The sequence below is a fragment of the Bombina bombina genome, chromosome 3 (genome assembly GCF_027579735.1).
Source record: "Bombina bombina isolate aBomBom1 chromosome 3, aBomBom1.pri, whole genome shotgun sequence".
Lineage (NCBI taxonomy): Eukaryota > Metazoa > Chordata > Amphibia > Anura > Bombinatoridae > Bombina > Bombina bombina.
The window spans coordinates 1,234,775,088-1,234,797,535 of NC_069501.1; the positions used below are offsets into that span (position 1 = coordinate 1,234,775,088).

At 57.3% G+C, this 22,448-nt stretch overlaps 1 protein-coding gene across 1 annotated transcript in view; it reads left to right on the forward strand.

Moving 5' to 3' along the window:
- ARHGEF17 (Rho guanine nucleotide exchange factor 17) overlaps positions 1-22,448 on the forward strand; it is a 591,511-nt gene that overhangs the window by 417,515 nt on the left and 151,548 nt on the right. The window lies entirely within an intron of this gene.

A 22,448-nucleotide genomic window follows, 5' to 3' on the forward strand; every position in this document is an offset into this window, starting at 1 on the left:
AGGGGCAGCTGGGGCAGTTAGGAGGAGTCATGTGAGGGGCAGCTGGGGCAGTTAGGAGGAGCCATGTGAGGGGCAGCTGGGGCAGTTAGGAGGAGTCATGTGAGGGGCAGCTGGGGCAGTTAGGAGGAGTCATGTGAGGGGCAGCTGGGACAGTTAGGAGGAGTCATGTGAGGGGCAGCTGGGGCAGTTAGGAGGAGCCATGTGAGGGGCAGCTGGGGCAGTTAGGAGGAGCCATGTGAGGGGCAGCTGGGGCAGTTAGGAGGAGCCATGTGAGGGGCAGCTGGGGCAGTTAGGAGGAGCCATGTGAGGGGCAGCTGGGGCAGTTAGGAGGAGTCATGTGAGGGGCAGCTGGGGCAGTTAGGAGGAGCCATGTGAGGGGCAGCTGGGGCAGTTAGGAGGAGTCATGTGAGGGGCAGCTGGGGCAGTTAGGAGGAGTCATGTGAGGGGCAGCTGGGACAGTTAGGAGGAGTCATGTGAGGGGCAGCTGGGGCAGTTAGGAGGAGCCATGTGAGGGGCAGCTGGGGCAGTTAGGAGGAGTCATGTGAGGGGCAGCTGGGGCAGTCAGTAGGAGCCATGTGAGGGGCAGCTGGGGCAGTCAGTAGGAGCCATGTGAGGGGCAGCTGGAACAGTTAGAAGGAGCCATGTGAGGGGCAGCTGGGGCAGTTAGGAGGAGCCATGTGAGGGGCAGCTGGGGCAGTTAGGAGGAGCCATGTGAGGGGCAGCTGGGGCAGTTAGGAGGAGTCATATGAGGGGGCAGTTAGGAGAAGCCATGTGAGGGGCAGCTGGGGCAGTTAAGAGGAGACATGTGAGGGGCAGCTGGGGCAGTTAAGAGGAGCCATGTGAGGGGCAGCTGGGACAGTTAGGAGGAGCCATGTGAGGGGCAGCTGGGGCAGTCAGGAGGAGCCATGTGAGGGGCAGCTGGGGCAGTTAGGAGGAGTCATGTGAGGGGCAGCTGGGGCAGTTAGGAGGAGCCATGTGAGGGGCAGCTGGGGCAGTTAGGAGGAGCCATGTGAGGGGCAGCTGGGGCAGTTAGGAGGAGCCATGTGAGGGGCAGCTGGGGCAGTTAGGAGGAGCCATGTGAGGGGCAGCTGGGGCAGTTAGGAGGAGCCATGTGAGGGGCAGCTGGGGCAGTTAGGAGGAGCCATGTGAGGGGCAGCTGGGACAGTTAGGAGGAGCCATGTGAGGGGCAGCTGGGGCAGTTAGGAGGAGCCATGTGAGGGGCAGCTGGGGCAGTCAGTAGGAGCCATGTGAGGGGCAGCTGGGACAGTTAGGAGGAGCCATGTGAGGGGCAGCTGGGGCAGTTAGGAGGAGCCATGTGAGGGGCAGCTGGGGCAGTTAGGAGGAGCCATGTGAGGGGCAGCTGGGGCAGTTAGGAGGAGTCATATGAGGGGGCAGTTAGGAGAAGCCATGTGAGGGGCAGCTGGGGCAGTTAAGAGGAGCCATGTGAGGGGCAGCTGGAGCAGTTAAGAGGAGCCATGTGAGGGGCAGCTGGGACAGTTAGGAGGAGCCATGTGAGGGGCAGCTGGGGCAGTTAGGAGGAGCCATGTGAGGGGCAGCTGGGGCAGTCAGTAGGAGCCATGTGAGGGGCAGCTGGGACAGTTAGGAGGAGCCATGTGAGGGGCAGCTGGGGCAGTTAGGAGGAGCCATGTGAGGGGCAGCTGGGGCAGTTAGGAGGAGCCATGTGAGGGGCAGCTGGGGCAGTTAGGAGGAGTCATATGAGGGGGCAGTTAGGAGAAGCCATGTGAGGGGCAGCTGGGGCAGTTAAGAGGAGCCATGTGAGGGGCAGCTGGGGCAGTTAAGAGGAGCCATGTGAGGGGCAGCCGGGACAGTTAGGAGGAGTCATGTGAGGGGCAGCTGGGGCAGTCAGGAGGAGTCATGTGAGGGGCAGCTGGGACAGTTAGGAGGAGTCATGTGAGGGGCAGCTGGGACAGTTAGGAGGAGTCATGTGAGGGGCAGCTGGGGCAGTCAGGAGGAGTCATGTGAGGGGCAGCTGGGACAGTTAGGAGGAGTCATGTGAGGGGCAGCTGGGACAGTTAGGAGGAGTCATGTGAGGGGCAGCTGGGACAGTCAGGAGGAGCCATGTGAGGGGCAGCTGGGGCAGTTAGGAGGAGTCATGTGAGGGGCAGCTGGGGCAGTCAGGAGGAGTCATGTGAGGGGCAGCTGGGACAGTCAGGAGGAGTCATGTGAGGGGCAGCTGGGGCAGTCAGGAGGAGTCATGTGAGGGGCAGCTGGGGCAGTTAGGAGGAGCCATGTGAGGGGCAGCTGGGGCAGTTAGGAGGGGCAGCTGGGACAGTTAGGAGGAGTCATGTGAGGGGCAGCTGGGGCAGTCAGGAGGAGTCATGTGAGGGGCAGCTGGGACAGTTAGGAGGAGCCATGTGAGGGGCAGCTGGGGCAGTTAGGAGGAGCCATGTGAGGGGCAGCTGGGGCAGTTAGGAGGAGTCATGTGAGGGGCAGCTGGGGCAGTTAGGAGGAGTCATGTGAGGGGCAGCTGGGGCAGTTAGGAGGAGCCATGTGAGGGGCAGCTGGGGCAGTTAGGAGGAGTCATGTGAGGGGCAGCTGGGGCAGTTAGGAGGAGTCATGTGAGGGGCAGCTGGGACAGTTAGGAGGAGCCATGTGAGGGGCAGCTGGGACAGTTAGGAGGAGTCATGTGAGGGGCAGCTGGGGCAGTTAGGAGGAGTCATGTGAGGGGCAGCTGGGACAGTTAGGAGGAGTCATGTGAGGGGCAGCTGGGGCAGTTATGAGGAGCCATGTGAGGGGCAGCTGGGACAGTTAGGAGGAGCCATGTGAGGGGCAGCTGGGGCAGTCAGGAGGAGTCATGTGAGGGGCAGCTGGGGCAGTTAGGAGGAGCCATGTGAGGGGCAGCTGGGGCAGTCAGGAGGAGTCATGTGAGGGGCAGCTGGGGCAGTCAGGAGGAGTCATGTGAGGGGCAGCTGGGGCAGTTAGGAGGAGCCATGTGAGGGGCAGCTGGGGCAGTTAGAAGGAGCCATGTGAGGGGCAGCTGGGACAGTTAGAAGGAGCCATGTGAGGGGCAGCTGGGACAGTTAGAAGGAGCCATGTGAGGGGCAGCTGGGGCAGTTAGGAGGAGTCATGTGAGGGGCAGCTGGGGCAGTTAGGAGGAGCCATGTGAGGGGCAGCTGGGGCAGTTAGAAGGAGCCATGTGAGGGGCAGCTGGGACAGTTAGGAGGAACCATGTGAGGGGCAGCTGGGGCAGTCAGGAGGAACCATGTGAGGGGCAGCTGGGGCAGTTAGGAGGGGCAGCTGGGGCAGTCAGGAGGAACCATGTGAGGGGCAGCTGGGGCAGTTAGGAGGGGCAGCTGGGGCAGTCAGGAGGAACCATGTGAGGGGCAGCTGGGGCAGTTAGGAGGGGCAGCTGGGGCAGTCAGGAGGAACCATGTGAGGGGCAGCTGTGGCAGTTAGGAGGGGCAGCTGGGGCAGTCAGGAGGAGCCATGTGAGGGGCAGCTGGGGCAGTCAGGAGGAGTCATGTGAGGGGCAGCTGGGACAGTTAGGAGGAGCCATGTGAGGGGCAGCTGGGGCAGTTAGGAGGAGTCATGTGAGGGGCAGCTGGGACAGTTAGGAGGAGCCATGTGAGGGGCAGCTGGGGCAGTTAGGAGGAGTCATGTGAGGGGCAGCTGGGACAGTTAGGAGGAGCCATGTGAGGGGCAGCTGGGGCAGTCAGGAGGAGTCATGTGAGGGGCAGCTGGGGCAGTTAGGAGGAGCCATGTGAGGGGCAGCTGGGGCAGTTAGGAGGAGTCATGTGAGGGGCAGCTGGGGCAGTTAGGAGGAGCCATGTGAGGGGCAGCTGGGGCAGTTAGGAGGAGCCATGTGAGGGGCAGCTGGGGCAGTTAGGAGGAGCCATGTGAGGGGCAGCTGGGGCAGTTAGGAGGAGCCATGTGAGGGGCAGCTGGGGCAGTTAGGAGGAGTCATGTGAGGGGCAGCTGGGACAGTTAGGAGGAGCCATGTGAGGGGCAGCTGGGACAGTTAGGAGGAGTCATGTGAGGGGCAGCTGGGACAGTTAGGAGGAGCCATGTGAGGGGCAGCTGGGGCAGTTAGGAGGAGCCATGTGAGGGGCAGCTGGGGCAGTTAGGAGGAGCCATGTGAGGGGCAGCTGGGGCAGTTAGGAGGAGCCATGTGAGGGGCAGCTGGGGCAGTTAGGAGGAGCCATGTGAGGGGCAGCTGGGACAGTTAGGAGGAGCCATGTGAGGGGCAGCTGGGGCAGTTAGGAGGAGTCATGTGAGGGGCAGCTGGGGCAGTTAGGAGGAGCCATGTGAGGGGCAGCTGGGGCAGTTAGGAGGAGTCATGTGAGGGGCAGCTGGGACAGTTAGGAGGAGCCATGTGAGGGGCAGCTGGGGCAGTTAGGAGGAGTCATGTGAGGGGCAGCTGGGACAGTTAGGAGGAGTCATGTGAGGGGCAGCTGGGGCAGTTAGGAGGAGCCATGTGAGGGGCAGCTGGGGCAGTTAGGAGGAGTCATGTGAGGGGCAGCTGGGGCAGTCAGTAGGAGCCATGTGAGGGGCAGCTGGGGCAGTCAGTAGGAGCCATGTGAGGGGCAGCTGGGACAGTTAGAAGGAGCCATGTGAGGGGCAGCTGGGTCAGTTAGGAGGAGCCATGTGAGGGGCAGCTGGGGCAGTTAGGAGGAGCCATGTGAGGGGCAGCTGGGGCAGTTAGGAGGAGTCATATGAGGGGGCAGTTAGGAGAAGCCATGTGAGGGGCAGCTGGGGCAGTTAAGAGGAGCCATGTGAGGGGCAGCTGGGGCAGTTAGGAGGAGCCATGTGAGGGGCAGCTGGGGCAGTTAGGAGGAGCCATGTGAGGGGCAGCTGGGGCAGTCAGGAGGAGCCATGTGAGGGGCAGCTGGGGCAGTTAGGAGGAGTCATGTGAGGGGCAGCTGGGGCAGTTAGGAGGAGCCATGTGAGGGGCAGCTGGGGCAGTTAGGAGGAGCCATGTGAGGGGCAGCTGGGGCAATTAGGAGGAGCCATGTGAGGGGCAGCTGGGGCAGTTAGGAGGAGCCATGTGAGGGGCAGCTGGGGCAGTTAGGAGGAGCCATGTGAGGGGCAGCTGGGGCAGTTAGGAGGAGCCATGTGAGGGGCAGCTGGGACAGTTAGGAGGAGCCATGTGAGGGGCAGCTGGGGCAGTTAGGAGGAGCCATGTGAGGGGCAGCTGGGGCAGTCAGTAGGAGCCATGTGAGGGGCAGCTGGGACAGTTAGGAGGAGCCATGTGAGGGGCAGCTGGGGCAGTTAGGAGGAGCCATGTGAGGGGCAGCTGGGGCAGTTAGGAGGAGCCATGTGAGGGGCAGCTGGGGCAGTTAGGAGGAGTCATATGAGGGGGCAGTTAGGAGAAGCCATGTGAGGGGCAGCTGGGGCAGTTAAGAGGAGCAATGTGAGGGGCAGCTGGGGCAGTTAAGAGGAGCCATGTGAGGGGCAGCTGGGACAGTCAGGAGGAGTCATGTGAGGGGCAGCTGGGACAGTCAGGAGGAGTCATGTGAGGGGCAGCTGGGGCAGTCAGGAGGAGTCATGTGAGGGGCAGCTGGGGCAGTCAGGAGGAGCCATGTGAGGGGCAGCTGGGACAGTCAGGAGGAGTCATGTGAGGGGCAGCTGGGGCAGTCAGGAGGAGTCATGTGAGGGGCAGCTGGGGCAGTCAGGAGGAGCCATGTGAGGGGCAGCTGGGGCAGTTAGGAGGGGCAGCTGGGACAGTTAGGAGGAGTCATGTGAGGGGCAGCTGGGGCAGTCAGGAGGAGTCATGTGAAGGGCAGCTGGGACAGTTAGGAGGAGCCATGTGAGGGGCAGCTGGGGCAGTTAGGAGGAGCCATGTGAGGGGCAGCTGGGGCAGTTAGGAGGAGTCATGTGAGGGGCAGCTGGGGCAGTTAGGAGGAGTCATGTGAGGGGCAGCTGGGGCAGTTAGGAGGAGCCATGTGAGGGGCAGCTGGGGCAGTTAGGAGGAGTCATGTGAGGGGCAGCTGGGGCAGTTAGGAGGAGTCATGTGAGGGGCAGCTGGGACAGTTAGGAGGAGCCATGTGAGGGGCAGCTGGGACAGTTAGGAGGAGTCATGTGAGGGGCAGCTGGGGCAGTTAGGAGGAGTCATGTGAGGGGCAGCTGGGACAGTTAGGAGGAGACATGTGAGGGGCAGCTGGGGCAGTTATGAGGAGCCATGTGAGGGGCAGCTGGGACAGTTAGGAGGAGCCATGTGAGGGGCAGCTGGGGCAGTCAGGAGGAGTCATGTGAGGGGCAGCTGGGGCAGTTAGAAGGAGCCATGTGAGGGGCAGCTGGGGCAGTCAGGAGGAGTCATGTGAGGGGCAGCTGGGGCAGTCAGGAGGAGTCATGTGAGGGGCAGCTGGGGCAGTTAGGAGGAGCCATGTGAGGGGCAGCTGGGGCAGTTAGAAGGAGCCATGTGAGGGGCAGCTGGGACAGTTAGAAGGAGCCATGTGAGGGGCAGCTGGGACAGTTAGAAGGAGCCATGTGAGGGGCAGCTTGGGCAGTTAGGAGGAGTCATGTGAGGGGCAGCTGGGGCAGTTAAGAGGAGCCATGTGAGGGGCAGCTGGGGCAGTTAGAAGGAGCCATGTGAGGGGCAGCTGGGACAGTTAGGAGGAACCATGTGAGGGGCAGCTGGGGCAGTCAGGAGGAACCATGTGAGGGGCAGCTGGGGCAGTCAGGAGGAACCATGTGAGGGGCAGCTGGGGCAGTTAGGAGGGGCAGCTGGGGCAGTCAGGAAGAACCATGTGAGGGGCAGCTGGGGCAGTTAGGAGGGGCAGCTGGGGCAGTCAGGAGGAACCATGTGAGGGGCAGCTGGGGCAGTTAGGAGGGGCAGCTGGGGCAGTCAGGAGGAGCCATGTGAGGGGCAGCTGGGGCAGTCAGGAGGAGTCATGTGAGGGGCAGCTGGGACAGTTAGGAGGAGCCATGTGAGGGGCAGCTGGGGCAGTCAGGAGGAGTCATGTGAGGGGCAGCTGGGACAGTCAGGAGGAGTCATGTGAGGGGCAGCTGGGGCAGTCAGGAGGAGTCATGTGAGGGGCAGCTGGGGCAGTCAGGAGGAGCCATGTGAGGGGCAGCTGGGGCAGTTAGGAGGGGCAGCTGGGACAGTTAGGAGGAGTCATGTGAGGGGCAGCTGGGGCAGTCAGGAGGAGTCATGTGAGGGGCAGCTGGGACAGTTAGGAGGAGCCATGTGAGGGGCAGCTGGGGCAGTTAGGAGGAGCCATGTGAGGGGCAGCTGGGGCAGTTAGGAGGAGTCATGTGAGGGGCAGCTGGGGCAGTTAGGAGGAGTCATGTGAGGGGCAGCTGGGGCAGTTAGGAGGAGCCATGTGAGGGGCAGCTGGGGCAGTTAGGAGGAGTCATGTGAGGGGCAGCTGGGGCAGTTAGGAGGAGTCATGTGAGGGGCAGCTGGGACAGTTAGGAGGAGCCATGTGAGGGGCAGCTGGGACAGTTAGGAGGAGTCATGTGAGGGGCAGCTAGGGCAGTTAGGAGGAGTCATGTGAGGGGCAGCTGGGACAGTTAGGAGGAGTCATGTGAGGGGCAGCTGGGGCAGTTATGAGGAGCCATGTGAGGGGCAGCTGGGACAGTTAGGAGGAGCCATGTGAGGGGCAGCTGGGGCAGTCAGGAGGAGTCATGTGAGGGGCAGCTGGGGCAGTTAGAAGGAGCCATGTGAGGGGCAGCTGGGGCAGTCAGGAGGAGTCATGTGAGGGGCAGCTGGGGCAGTTAGGAGGAGTCATGTGAGGGGCAGCTGGGGCAGTTAGGAGGAGCCATGTGAGGGGCAGCTGGGGCAGTTAGAAGGAGCCATGTGAGGGGCAGCTGGGACAGTTAGAAGGAGCCATGTGAGGGGCAGCTGGGACAGTTAGAAGGAGCCATGTGAGGGGCAGCTGGGACAGTTAGGAGGAGCCATGTGAGGGGCAGCTGGGGCAGTTAAGAGGAGCCATGTGAGGGGCAGCTGGGGCAGTTAGAAGGAGCCATGTGAGGGGCAGCTGGGACAGTTAGGAGGAACCATGTGAGGGGCAGCTGGGGCAGTCAGGAGGAACCATGTGAGGGGCAGCTGGGGCAGTTAGGAGGGGCAGCTGGGGCAGTCAGGAGGAACCATGTGAGGGGCAGCTGGGGCAGTTAGGAGGGGCAGCTGGGGCAGTCAGGAGGAACCATGTGAGGGGCAGCTGGGGCAGTTAGGAGGGGCAGCTGGGGCAGTCAGGAGGAACCATGTGAGGGGCAGCTGTGGCAGTTAGGAGGGGCAGCTGGGGCAGTCAGGAGGAGCCATGTGAGGGGCAGCTGGGGCAGTCAGGAGGAGCCATGTGAGGGGCAGCTGGGACAGTTAGGAGGAGCCATGTGAGGGGCAGCTGGGGCAGTTAGGAGGAGTCATGTGAGGGGCAGCTGGGACAGTTAGCAGGAGCCATGTGAGGGGCAGCTGGGGCAGTTAGGAGGAGTCATGTGAGGGGCAGCTGGGACAGTTAGGAGGAGCCATGTGAGGGGCAGCTGGGGCAGTCAGGAGGAGTCATGTGAGGGGCAGCTGGGGCAGTTAGGAGGAGCCATGTGAGGGGCAGCTGGGGCAGTTAGGAGGAGTCATGTGAGGGGCAGCTGGGGCAGTTAGGAGGAGCCATGTGAGGGGCAGCTGGGGCAGTTAGGAGGAGCCATGTGAGGGGCAGCTGGGGCAGTTAGGAGGAGCCATGTGAGGGGCAGCTGGGGCAGTTAGGAGGAGCCATGTGAGGGGCAGCTGGGGCAGTTAGGAGGAGTCATGTGAGGGGCAGCTGGGACAGTTAGGAGGAGCCATGTGAGGGGCAGCTGGGACAGTTAGGAGGAGTCATGTGAGGGGCAGCTGGGACAGTTAGGAGGAGCCATGTGAGGGGCAGCTGGGGCAGTTAGGAGGAGCCATGTGAGGGGCAGCTGGGGCAGTTAGGAGGAGCCATGTGAGGGGCAGCTGGGGCAGTTAGGAGGAGCCATGTGAGGGGCAGCTGGGGCAGTTAGGAGGAGCCATGTGAGGGGCAGCTGGGACAGTTAGGAGGAGCCATGTGAGGGGCAGCTGGGGCAGTTAGGAGGAGTCATGTGAGGGGCAGCTGGGGCAGTTAGGAGGAGCCATGTGAGGGGCAGCTGGGGCAGTTAGGAGGAGTCATGTGAGGGGCAGCTGGGACAGTTAGGAGGAGCCATGTGAGGGGCAGCTGGGGCAGTTAGGAGGAGTCATGTGAGGGGCAGCTGGGACAGTTAGGAGGAGTCATGTGAGGGGCAGCTGGGGCAGTTAGGAGGAGCCATGTGAGGGGCAGCTGGGGCAGTTAGGAGGAGTCATGTGAGGGGCAGCTGGGGCAGTCAGTAGGAGCCATGTGAGGGGCAGCTGGGGCAGTCAGTAGGAGCCATGTGAGGGGCAGCTGGGACAGTTAGAAGGAGCCATGTGAGGGGCAGCTGGGTCAGTTAGGAGGAGCCATGTGAGGGGCAGCTGGGGCAGTTAGGAGGAGCCATGTGAGGGGCAGCTGGGGCAGTTAGGAGGAGTCATATGAGGGGGCAGTTAGGAGAAGCCATGTGAGGGGCAGCTGGGGCAGTTAAGAGGAGACATGTGAGGGGCAGCTGGGGCAGTTAGGAGGAGCCATGTGAGGGGCAGCTGGGACAGTTAGGAGGAGCCATGTGAGGGGCAGCTGGGGCAGTCAGGAGGAGCCATGTGAGGGGCAGCTGGGGCAGTTAGGAGGAGTCATGTGAGGGGCAGCTGGGGCAGTTAGGAGGAGCCATGTGAGGGGCAGCTGGGGCAGTTAGGAGGAGCCATGTGAGGGGCAGCTGGGGCAATTAGGAGGAGCCATGTGAGGGGCAGCTGGGGCAGTTAGGAGGAGCCATGTGAGGGGCAGCTGGGGCAGTTAGGAGGAGCCATGTGAGGGGCAGCTGGGGCAGTTAGGAGGAGCCATGTGAGGGGCAGCTGGGACAGTTAGGAGGAGCCATGTGAGGGGCAGCTGGGGCAGTCAGGAGGAGTCATGTGAGGGGCAGCTGGGACAGTTAGGAGGAGCCATGTGAGGGGCAGCTGGGGCAGTTAGGAGGAGCCATGTGAGGGGCAGCTGGGGCAGTTAGGAGGAGTCATGTGAGGGGCAGCTGGGGCAGTTAGGAGGAGTCATGTGAGGGGCAGCTGGGGCAGTTAGGAGGAGCCATGTGAGGGGCAGCTGGGGCAGTTAGGAGGAGTCATGTGAGGGGCAGCTGGGGCAGTTAGGAGGAGTCATGTGAGGGGCAGCTGGGACAGTTAGGAGGAGCCATGTGAGGGGCAGCTGGGACAGTTAGGAGGAGTCATGTGAGGGGCAGCTAGGGCAGTTAGGAGGAGTCATGTGAGGGGCAGCTGGGACAGTTAGGAGGAGTCATGTGAGGGGCAGCTGGGGCAGTTATGAGGAGCCATGTGAGGGGCAGCTGGGACAGTTAGGAGGAGCCATGTGAGGGGCAGCTGGGGCAGTCAGGAGGAGTCATGTGAGGGGCAGCTGGGGCAGTTAGAAGGAGCCATGTGAGGGGCAGCTGGGGCAGTCAGGAGGAGTCATGTGAGGGGCAGCTGGGGCAGTCAGGAGGAGTCATGTGAGGGGCAGCTGGGGCAGTTAGGAGGAGCCATGTGAGGGGCAGCTGGGGCAGTTAGAAGGAGCCATGTGAGGGGCAGCTGGGACAGTTAGAAGGAGCCATGTGAGGGGCAGCTGGGACAGTTAGAAGGAGCCATGTGAGGGGCAGCTGGGGCAGTTAGGAGGAGTCATGTGAGGGGCAGCTGGGGCAGTTAAGAGGAGCCATGTGAGGGGCAGCTGGGGCAGTTAGAAGGAGCCATGTGAGGGGCAGCTGGGACAGTTAGGAGGAACCATGTGAGGGGCAGCTGGGGCAGTCAGGAGGAGCCATGTGAGGGGCAGCTGGGGCAGTTAGGAGGGGCAGCTGGGGCAGTCAGGAGGAACCATGTGAGGGGCAGCTGTGGCAGTTAGGAGGGGCAGCTGGGGCAGTCAGGAGGAACCATGTGAGGGGCAGCTGGGGCAGTTAGGAGGGGCAGCTGGGGCAGTCAGGAGGAACCATGTGAGGGGCAGCTGTGGCAGTTAGGAGGGGCAGCTGGGGCAGTTAGGAGGAGCCATGTGAGGGGCAGCTGGGGCAGTCAGGAGGAGTCATGTGAGGGGCAGCTGGGACAGTTAGGAGGAGCCATGTGAGGGGCAGCTGGGGCAGTTAGGAGGAGTCATGTGAGGGGCAGCTGGGACAGTTAGGAGGAGCCATGTGAGGGGCAGCTGGGGCAGTTAGGAGGAGTCATGTGAGGGGCAGCTGGGACAGTTAGGAGGAGCCATGTGAGGGGCAGCTGGGGCAGTCAGGAGGAGTCATGTGAGGGGCAGCTGGGGCAGTTAGGAGGAGCCATGTGAGGGGCAGCTGGGGCAGTTAGGAGGAGTCATGTGAGGGGCAGCTGGGGCAGTTAGGAGGAGCCATGTGAGGGGCAGCTGGGGCAGTTAGGAGGAGCCATGTGAGGGGCAGCTGGGGCAGTTAGGAGGAGCCATGTGAGGGGCAGCTGGGGCAGTTAGGAGGAGCCATGTGAGGGGCAGCTGGGGCAGTTAGGAGGAGTCATGTGAGGGGCAGCTGGGACAGTTAGGAGGAGCCATGTGAGGGGCAGCTGGGACAGTTAGGAGGAGTCATGTGAGGGGCAGCTGGGACAGTTAGGAGGAGCCATGTGAGGGGCAGCTGGGGCAGTTAGGAGGAGCCATGTGAGGGGCAGCTGGGGCAGTTAGGAGGAGCCATGTGAGGGGCAGCTGGGGCAGTTAGGAGGAGCCATGTGAGGGGCAGCTGGGGCAGTTAGGAGGAGCCATGTGAGGGGCAGCTGGGACAGTTAGGAGGAGCCATGTGAGGGGCAGCTGGGGCAGTTAGGAGGAGTCATGTGAGGGGCAGCTGGGGCAGTTAGGAGGAGCCATGTGAGGGGCAGCTGGGGCAGTTAGGAGGAGTCATGTGAGGGGCAGCTGGGACAGTTAGGAGGAGCCATGTGAGGGGCAGCTGGGGCAGTTAGGAGGAGTCATGTGAGGGGCAGCTGGGACAGTTAGGAGGAGTCATGTGAGGGGCAGCTGGGGCAGTTAGGAGGAGCCATGTGAGGGGCAGCTGGGGCAGTTAGGAGGAGTCATGTGAGGGGCAGCTGGGGCAGTCAGTAGGAGCCATGTGAGGGGCAGCTGGGGCAGTCAGTAGGAGCCATGTGAGGGGCAGCTGGGACAGTTAGGAGGAGCCATGTGAGGGGCAGCTGGGTCAGTTAGGAGGAGCCATGTGAGGGGCAGCTGGGGCAGTTAGGAGGAGCCATGTGAGGGGCAGCTGGGGCAGTTAGGAGGAGTCATATGAGGGGGCAGTTAGGAGAAGCCATGTGAGGGGCAGCTGGGGCAGTTAAGAGGAGACATGTGAGGGGCAGCTGGGGCAGTTAAGAGGAGCCATGTGAGGGGCAGCTGGGACAGTTAGGAGGAGCCATGTGAGGGGCAGCTGGGGCAGTCAGGAGGAGCCATGTGAGGGGCAGCTGGGGCAGTTAGGAGGAGTCATGTGAGGGGCAGCTGGGGCAGTTAGGAGGAGCCATGTGAGGGGCAGCTGGGGCAGTTAGGAGGAGCCATGTGAGGGGCAGCTGGGGCAATTAGGAGGAGCCATGTGAGGGGCAGCTGGGGCAGTTAGGAGGAGCCATGTGAGGGGCAGCTGGGGCAGTTAGGAGGAGCCATGTGAGGGGCAGCTGGGGCAGTTAGGAGGAGCCATGTGAGGGGCAGCTGGGACAGTTAGGAGGAGCCATGTGAGGGGCAGCTGGGGCAGTTAGGAGGAGCCATGTGAGGGGCAGCTGGGGCAGTCAGTAGGAGCCATGTGAGGGGCAGCTGGGACAGTTAGGAGGAGCCATGTGAGGGGCAGCTGGGGCAGTTAGGAGGAGCCATGTGAGGGGCAGCTGGGGCAGTTAGGAGGAGCCATGTGAGGGGCAGCTGGGGCAGTTAGGAGGAGTCATATGAGGGGGCAGTTAGGAGAAGCCATGTGAGGGGCAGCTGGGGCAGTTAAGAGGAGCAATGTGAGGGGCAGCTGGGGCAGTTAAGAGGAGCCATGTGAGGGGCAGCTGGGACAGTTAGGAGGAGCCATGTGAGGGGCAGCTGGGGCAGTTAGGAGGAGCCATGTGAGGGGCAGCTGGGGCAGTCAGTAGGAGCCATGTGAGGGGCAGCTGGGACAGTTAGGAGGAGCCATGTGAGGGGCAGCTGGGGCAGTTAGGAGGAGCCATGTGAGGGGCAGCTGGGGCAGTTAGGAGGAGCCATGTGAGGGGCAGCTGGGGCAGTTAGGAGGAGTCATATGAGGGGGCAGTTAGGAGAAGCCATGTGAGGGGCAGCTGGGGCAGTTAAGAGGAGCCATGTGAGGGGCAGCTGGGGCAGTTAAGAGGAGCCATGTGAGGGGCAGCTGGGACAGTTAGGAGGAGTCATGTGAGGGGCAGCTGGGGCAGTCAGGAGGAGTCATGTGAGGGGCAGCTGGGACAGTTAGGAGGAGTCATGTGAGGGGCAGCTGGGACAGTTAGGAGGAGTCATGTGAGGGGCAGCTGGGGCAGTCAGGAGGAGTCATGTGAGGGGCAGCTGGGACAGTTAGGAGGAGTCATGTGAGGGGCAGCTGGGACAGTTAGGAGGAGTCATGTGAGGGGCAGCTGGGACAGTCAGGAGGAGCCATGTGAGGGGCAGCTGGGGCAGTTAGGAGGAGTCATGTGAGGGGCAGCTGGGGCAGTCAGGAGGAGTCATGTGAGGGGCAGCTGGGACAGTCAGGAGGAGTCATGTGAGGGGCAGCTGGGGCAGTCAGGAGGAGTCATGTGAGGGGCAGCTGGGGCAGTCAGGAGGAGCCATGTGAGGGGCAGCTGGGGCAGTTAGGAGGGGCAGCTGGGACAGTTAGGAGGAGTCATGTGAGGGGCAGCTGGGGCAGTCAGGAGGAGTCATGTGAAGGGCAGCTGGGACAGTTAGGAGGAGCCATGTGAGGGGCAGCTGGGGCAGTTAGGAGGAGCCATGTGAGGGGCAGCTGGGGCAGTTAGGAGGAGTCATGTGAGGGGCAGCTGGGGCAGTTAGGAGGAGTCATGTGAGGGGCAGCTGGGGCAGTTAGGAGGAGCCATGTGAGGGGCAGCTGGGGCAGTTAGGAGGAGTCATGTGAGGGGCAGCTGGGGCAGTTAGGAGGAGTCATGTGAGGGGCAGCTGGGACAGTTAGGAGGAGCCATGTGAGGGGCAGCTGGGACAGTTAGGAGGAGTCATGTGAGGGGCAGCTGGGGCAGTTAGGAGGAGACATGTGAGGGGCAGCTGGGACAGTTAGGAGGAGTCATGTGAGGGGCAGCTGGGGCAGTTATGAGGAGCCATGTGAGGGGCAGCTGGGACAGTTAGGAGGAGCCATGTGAGGGGCAGCTGGGGCAGTCAAGAGGAGTCATGTGAGGGGCAGCTGGGGCAGTTAGAAGGAGCCATGTGAGGGGCAGCTGGGGCAGTCAGGAGGAGACATGTGAGGGGCAGCTGGGGCAGTCAGGAGGAGTCATGTGAGGGGCAGCTGGGGCAGTTAGGAGGAGCCATGTGAGGGGCAGCTGGGGCAGTTAGAAGGAGCCATGTGAGGGGCAGCTGGGATAGTTAGAAGGAGCCATGTGAGGGGCAGCTGGGACAGTTAGAAGGAGCCATGTGAGGGGCAGCTTGGGCAGTTAGGAGGAGTCATGTGAGGGGCAGCTGGGGCAGTTAAGAGGAGCCATGTGAGGGGCAGCTGGGGCAGTTAGAAGGAGCCATGTGAGGGGCAGCTGGGACAGTTAGGAGGAACCATGTGAGGGGCAGCTGGGGCAGTCAGGAGGAACCATGTGAGGGGCAGCTGGGGCAGTCAGGAGGAACCATGTGAGGGGCAGCTGGGGCAGTTAGGAGGGGCAGCTGGGGCAGTCAGGAGGAACCATGTGAGGGGCAGCTGGGGCAGTTAGGAGGGGCAGCTGGGGCAGTCAGGAGGAACCATGTGAGGGGCAGCTGGGGCAGTTAGGAGGGGCAGCTGGGGCAGTCAGGAGGAGCCATGTGAGGGGCAGCTGGGGCAGTCAGGAGGAGTCATGTGAGGGGCAGCTGGGACAGTTAGGAGGAGCCATGTGAGGGGCAGCTGGGGCAGTTAGGAGGAGTCATGTGAGGGGCAGCTGGGACAGTTAGGAGGAGCCATGTGAGGGGCAGCTGGGGCAGTTAGGAGGAGTCATGTGAGGGGCAGCTGGGACAGTTAGGAGGAGCCATGTGAGGGGCAGCTGGGGCAGTCAGGAGGAGTCATGTGAGGGGCAGCTGGGGCAGTTAGGAGGAGCCATGTGAGGGGCAGCTGGGGCAGTTAGGAGGAGTCATGTGAGGGGCAGCTGGGGCAGTTAGGAGGAGCCATGTGAGGGGCAGCTGGGGCAGTTAGGAGGAGCCATGTGAGGGGCAGCTGGGGCAGTTAGGAGGAGCCATGTGAGGGGCAGCTGGGGCAGTTAGGAGGAGCCATGTGAGGGGCAGCTGGGGCAGTTAGGAGGAGTCATGTGAGGGGCAGCTGGGACAGTTAGGAGGAGCCATGTGAGGGGCAGCTGGGACAGTTAGGAGGAGTCATGTGAGGGGCAGCTGGGACAGTTAGGAGGAGCCATGTGAGGGGCAGCTGGGGCAGTTAGGAGGAGCCATGTGAGGGGCAGCTGGGGCAGTTAGGAGGAGCCATGTGAGGGGCAGCTGGGACAGTTAGGAGGAGCCATGTGAGGGGCAGCTGGGGCAGTTAGGAGGAGTCATGTGAGGGGCAGCTGGGACAGTTAGGAGGAGCCATGTGAGGGGCAGCTGGGACAGTCAGGAGGAGTCATGTGAGGGGCAGCTGGGGCAGTTAGGAGGAGCCATGTGAGGGGCAGCTGGGACAGTCAGGAGGAGTCATGTGAGGGGCAGCTGGGACAGTTAGGAGGAGCCATGTGAGGGGCAGCTGGGACAGTTAGGAGGAGCCATGTGAGGGGCAGCTGGGGCAGTTAGGAGGAGCCATGTGAGGGGCAGCTGGGGCAGTTAGGAGGAGCCATGTGAGGGGCAGCTGGGACAGTTAGGAGGAGCCATGTGAGGGGCAGCTGGGGCAGTTAGGAGGAGCCATGTGAGGGGCAGCTGGGACAGTTAGGAGGAGCCATGTAAGGGGCAGCTGGGATAGTTAGGAGGAGCCATGTGAGGGGCAGCTGGGGCAGTTAGGAGGAACCATGTGAGGGGCAGCTGGGACAGTTAGGAGGAACCATGTGAGGGGCAGCTGGGACAGTTAGGAGGAACCATGTGAGGGGCAGCTGGGACAGTTAGGAGGAACCATGTGAGGGGCAGCTGGAGCAGTTAGGAGGAGCCATGTGAGGGGCAGCTGGGGTAGTTAGGAGGAGCCATGATAGGGCCAGCTGGGGCAGTTTGGATGAAAAATACATATGCATATTTCTCTTGCAAGGTGTATCCAGTCCACGGATTCATCCTTACTTGTGGGATATTCTCATTACCTACAGGAAGTGGCAAAGAGAGCACACAGCAGAGCTGTCCATATAGCTCCCCCTCTGGCTCCACCCCCCCAGTCATTCTCTTTGCCGCTCTAACAAGTAGCATCTCCACGGGAGGGTAAAGTGAATGTGGTGTTAGATTTGTAGTTTTTATATCTTCAATCAAAAGTTTGTTATTTTTATATAGTACCTGTTTGTGCTATTTACTCTCTGGCAGAAATATGATGAAGAATTCTGCTGAGAGGAAAATGATTTTAGCATGTTGTAACTAAAATCCACTGCAGTTCCCACACAGGACTGAGGAGTACCAGAAAACTTCAGTTGGGGGGAACAGTTGCAGGCTTAAGTGCTTTGAGGTATGTTTCAGTCATATTTTTGCTAGTCAAGACAAGATAATGCTAGAAGACTGACAAGATTCCCCATGTGGGAAGGGTAAGCCATGTTCTGAAACTTAGTATAGAACTAGAGGCTTATTTAAATGGGCTCTTTAACACTTTAACAGGGCAATCGATTATTTTGTTTAGAAAAATACTCTTTATTGACACTTTTAAGCACTTTTGATGTGTTTATTGGGGTTTTATTCCACATGGCATTATTTTTGGTCACCTAAATTGGGTTCTGAAGGCCCCACAGCTCCGGAGTGGAGGGGCCAAATTTTGCGCCTCAGTTGCGCAGTTTATTCTGAAAAGATTTCCCTGCATGCTGCTTCACATGGGTCCAGAGACAGCTTGAGGACTTCAGGAGGCTTGGTTTTCTCAAATTCAATCCCTAAGGGAAAGTAGGGCCACAGCAGGCTGCTGTGCCAAGGTGCTGTAGTCTATTAACCGGTTGTTTGCTTTAGGCGGCTCCGATTTGGGCATTAAAGGGTTAATCAGGCTGAAATTTGCTGTGCAATCATATCGAAGCATTAGGCACATACTGTAAAAATTTCAAGAGATTTGGTTCATTTTCCACCGTTTTGTAAAATTGTGTGCGCTTTTATTATTTAAAGGCACAGTACCATTTCTTGCATATTGTATTTTTTGTTTGATAAAGTGTTTTTCCAAGCCTGCTTGTGTATATTACTAATCTGTTAAACATGTCTGACACTAAGGAAAAGCCTTGCTCTATGTGTTCAGAAGCCATGGTGGAACTCCCACTCAAAATGTGTCCCAAGTGCACTATCATGTCTATACACTTTAAAGATCATATTGTGTCACTTAAAAATATAGCCCTAGATGATTCTTTGACTGAAGGTAATGAGGATAGTCCGCCTTCCTCTCCCCATGTGTCATCACCAGTTACACCCGCTCAAGCGATACCTAGTACCTCTAGTGCATTGGCACCTATTACATTGCAACAACTGGCGGCAGTCATGGATAATTCCCTTGCGGCCTTTCTATCCAAACTGCCAGTTTTCCCTAAAAAGCGCGATAGCTCTGTTTTGAGAACAGATGAGGAGCAGTCGGAAGCTTTGGGAGGTTTATCTGATGTACCCTCACAACACTCTGAAGTAGGGGCGAGGGATGTACTGTCTGAGGGAGAAATTTCTGACTCAGGAAAAGTTTCTCAGCGGGCAGAATCAGATTTACTAGCAATTAAATTTAAATTGGAACACCTCCGCGTACTGCTTAGGGAGATCTTATCAACTCTGGATGATTGTGACCCTATGGTGGTCCCAGAGAAATTGTGTAAAATGGACAAATTTCTAGAAGTCCCTGTATACACTGATGCGTTTCCGATCCCTAAGAGGGTGGCGGATATTGTTGATAGGGAATGGGAGAGACCAGGTGTACCTTTTGTTCCCCCCCTATATTTAAGAAAATGTTCCCCATAACTGATCCCAGGCGGGACGCGTGGCAGACGGTCCCTAAGGTAGAGGGGGCAGTTTCAACACTAGCCAAGCACACAACCATACCAATTGAAGACAGTTGTGCTTTCAAAGATCCTATGGATAAAAAATTAGAAGGTTTACTAAAGAAAATATTTGTTCAACAAGGTTTCCTTCTCCAACCTATTGCCTGCATTATTCCTGTAACTACTGCAGCGGCTTTTTGGTTTGAGGCGCTGGAGGAGTCGCTCCAGAGGGAGACTTCATATGACGAAGTCATGGATAGAATTAATGCTCTAAAACTGGCTAATTCTTTTATCACTGATGCCGCTTTGCAATTAGCTAAGTTAGCGGCAAAAAATTCTGGTTTTGCCATCATGGCGCGCAGAGTGCTTTGGCTCAAGTCATGGTCGGCCGACGTGTCGTCCAAAACAAAATTACTAAATATTCCTTTCAAGGGAAAGACCCTTTTCGGTCCAGAGTTGAAAGAGATTATCTCGGATATCACTGGGGGAAAGGGCCATGCCCTCCCGCAAGATAGGCCATTTAAGGCTAAAAACAAGGCTAATTTTCGCTCCTTTCGCAACTTCAGGAGCGGTCCTGCTTCAACCTCTGCAACCGCAAAGCAAGAGGGTAACGCTTCACAGCCCAAAGCAACTTGGAAACCTTTGCAGGGCTGGAACAAGGGTAAACAGGCCAAAAAGCCTGCGGCTGCTACTAAGACAGCATGAAGGGGTAGCCCCCGATCCGGGACCGGATCTGGTAGGGGGCAGACTCTCTCTCTTTGCTCAGGCTTGGGCAAGAGATGTTCCAGATCCCTGGGCATTAGAGAAAGGAACGTTCAGGCCAATCCTGGATCTAAAAATTCTAAACAAATTCCTCAGAGTTACATTATCCAAGATGGAGACCATTCGGACAATCTTACCCATGATCCAGGAAGGTCAATATATGACTACCGTGGATCTAAAGGATGCGTACCTACATATTCCTATCCACAAAGATCATTATCAGTTCCTAAGTTTCGCCTTTCTGGACAAGCATTACCAGTTAGTGGCCCTTCCCTTCAGGTTGGCCACCGCTCCCAGAATTTTCACAAAGGTGCTAGAGTCCCTTCTGGCGGTACTAAGACCACGGGGCATTGCAGTAGCACCTTATCTGGACAACATCTTAATACAGGCGTCGTCTTTTCCCAGAGCCAAGGCTCACACGGAGATTGTTTTGGCCTTTCTAAGGTCTCATGGATGGAAGGTGAACGTTGAAAAAAGTTCTCTGTCCCTGCTCACAAAGGTTCCCTTCCTGGGAACACTAATAGACTCGGTAGAAATTAAAATATTTCTGACGGAGGTCAGAAAATTAAAACTTTTAACTACTTGCCGAGTTCTTCATTCCATTCCTCGGCCATCTGTAGCTCAGTGCATGGAGGTAATCGGATTAATGGTAGCAGCAATGGACGTAGTCCCTTTTGCTCGAATTCATCTCAGGCCACTGCAATTGTGCATACTTAAACAGTGGAATGGGGATTATGCAGATTTGTCTCCTCAAATCCATCTGGACCAGAAAACCAGAGATACTCTTCTCTGGTTGTTGTCTCAGGATCACCTGTCTCAGGGAATGTGCTTCCGCAGACCGGAGTGGATCATTGTAACGACCGACGCCAGTCTGTTAGGCTGGGGCGTGGTCTGGGGCTCCCTGAAAGCTCAGGGCCTATGGTTTCGGGAAGAGTCTCTTCTCCCGATAAACATTTTGGAACTGAGAGCGATATTCAACAAGCTCCAGGCATGGCCTCAGCTAGCGGCGGCCAAATTCATCAGATTTCAGTCGGACAACATCACGACTGTAGCATACATCAATCATCAGGGAGGAACAAAGAGTTCCTTAGCGATGAAGGAAGTAACCAAGATAATCAGATGGGCGGAGGATCACTCTTGCCATCTATCTGCAATTCACATCCCAGGAGTAGACAACTGGGAAGCGGATTTCCTAAGTCGTCAGACTTTTCACCCGGGGGAGTGGGAACTCCACCCGGAGGTTTTTGCTCAGCTGACCCAGCTATGGGGCATTCCAGATTTGGATCTTATGGCGTCCCGTCAGAACACCAAACTTCCTCTTTACGGATGCAGGTACAGGGACCCCAAGGCGGCATTGATAGATGCTCTAGTTGCGCCTTGTTCCTTCAATCTGGCTTATGTCTTTCCACCGTTTCCCCTTCTCCCTCGGCTGGTAGCCAGAATCAAACAGGAGTAGGCCTCGGTAATTCTGATAGCGCCTGCGTGGCTACGCAGGACTTGGTATGCAGACCTAGTGGACATGTCATCTGTCCCACCATGGACACTGCCAATGAGGCAGGATCTTCTAATACAGGGTCCATTCAAGCATCCAAATCTAGTTTCTCTGCAGCTGACTGCTTGGAGATTGAACGCTTAATTCTATACAAGCGTGGGTTCTCTGAATCAGTCATATATACTCTGATCCAAGCTAGAAAGCCTGTCACCAGGAAAATTTACCATAAGATATGGCGGAAATATCTTTGTTGGTGTGAATCCAAGGGTTACTCGTGGAGTAAGATTAGGATTCCAAGGATATTGTCTTTTCTCCAAGAAGGATTGGAGAAAGGTTTGTCAGCTAGTTCCTTAAAGGGACAGATATCCGCTCTGTCTATCCTTTTACACAAGCGTCTGGCAGAAGTACCAGATGTTCAAGCGTTTGCACAGGCTTTAGTCAGAATCAAGCCTGTCTATAAACCTGTGGCTCCTCCATGGAGTCTAAATTTAGTTCTTTCAGTTCTTCAAGGGGTTCCGTTTGAACCTTTACATTCCATAGATATTAAATTATTATCTTGGAAAGTTTTGTTTTTGGTAGCTATATCTTCTGCTCGAAGAGTTTCAGAATTGTCTGCTTTGCAGTGTAATTCACCCTATCTGGTGTTCCATGCAGATAAGGTAGTTTTGCGTACCAAACCTGGTTTTCTTCCTAAAGTTGTTCTAATAAGAACATTAACCAGGAAATCGTTGTTCCTTCCCTGTGTCCTAATCCAGCTTCTAAGAAGGAACGACTTTTACACAATCTTGATGTGGTTCGTGCTTTGAAATTCTATTTACAAGCAACTAAGGATTTCAGACAAACATCATCTTTGTTGTCTATTCCGGTGAGAGGAGAGGTCAGAAAGCGACTGCTACCTCTCTTTCCTTCTGGTTAAAAAGCAGCCTCCTGAACAAATTACAGCTCATTCCACCAGAGCTGTGGCTTCCACATGGGCTTTCAAGAATGAGGCTTCTGTTGAACAGATTTGTAAGGCAGCGACTTGGTCTTCACTGCATACTTTTGCCAAATTTTACAAATTCGATACTTTTGCTTCTTCGGAGGCTATTTTTGGGAGAAAGGTTTTGCAAACAGTGGTGCCTTCCGTTTAGGTTACCTGACTTGTTCCCTCCCTTCATCCGTGTCCTAAAGCTTTGTTATTGGTATCCCACAAGTAAGGATGAATCCGTGGACTGGATACACCTTGCAAGAGAAAACAGAATATATGCTTACCTGATAAATTACTTTCTCTTGCGGTGTATCCAGTCCACGGCCCGCCCTGGCAATTAAGTCAGGTCAAAATTTCTTGTTTAAACTACAGTCACCACTGCACCCTATGTTTTCTCCTTTTTCTCCTAACCGTCGGTCGAATGACTGGGGGGCGGAGCCAGAGGGGGAGCTATATGGACAGCTCTGCTGTGTGCTCTCTTTGCCACTTCCTGTAGGGAATGAGAATATCCCAAGTAAGGATGAATCCGTGGACTGGATACACCGCAAGAGAAAGTAATTTATCAGGTAAGCATAAATTCTGTTTTTTTAGAAAACCATGATGCTGTATTGATTAATGCAGATACAAGTAACACAGTAACATGACTTACTTTTTAAACAAATCATACAGGTTCATGCAAACAAACAAATAAAAAAACAATGGACCATTTTTTTATATATATCATATGCCTTTGTGTCTTGTTATACCTTCTTCATTTGCGCTGTTATTAGTGGTCTTTTTTAAAATGGTTTTATTCTGTGTTATGCTATATTATATATATATATATATATATATATATATATATATATATATATATATATAAAAATGTATATATTAATGTGTTATGCTATATTATATATATTAAAGGGACAGTAAAGTCACAAAAAATCTTTCATGATTTAAATAGGGCATGTAATTTTAAACAGCTTTCCAATTTACTTTTATTGCCAATTTTGCTTTGTTCTCTTGGTATTCTTAGTTGAAAGCTAAATCTA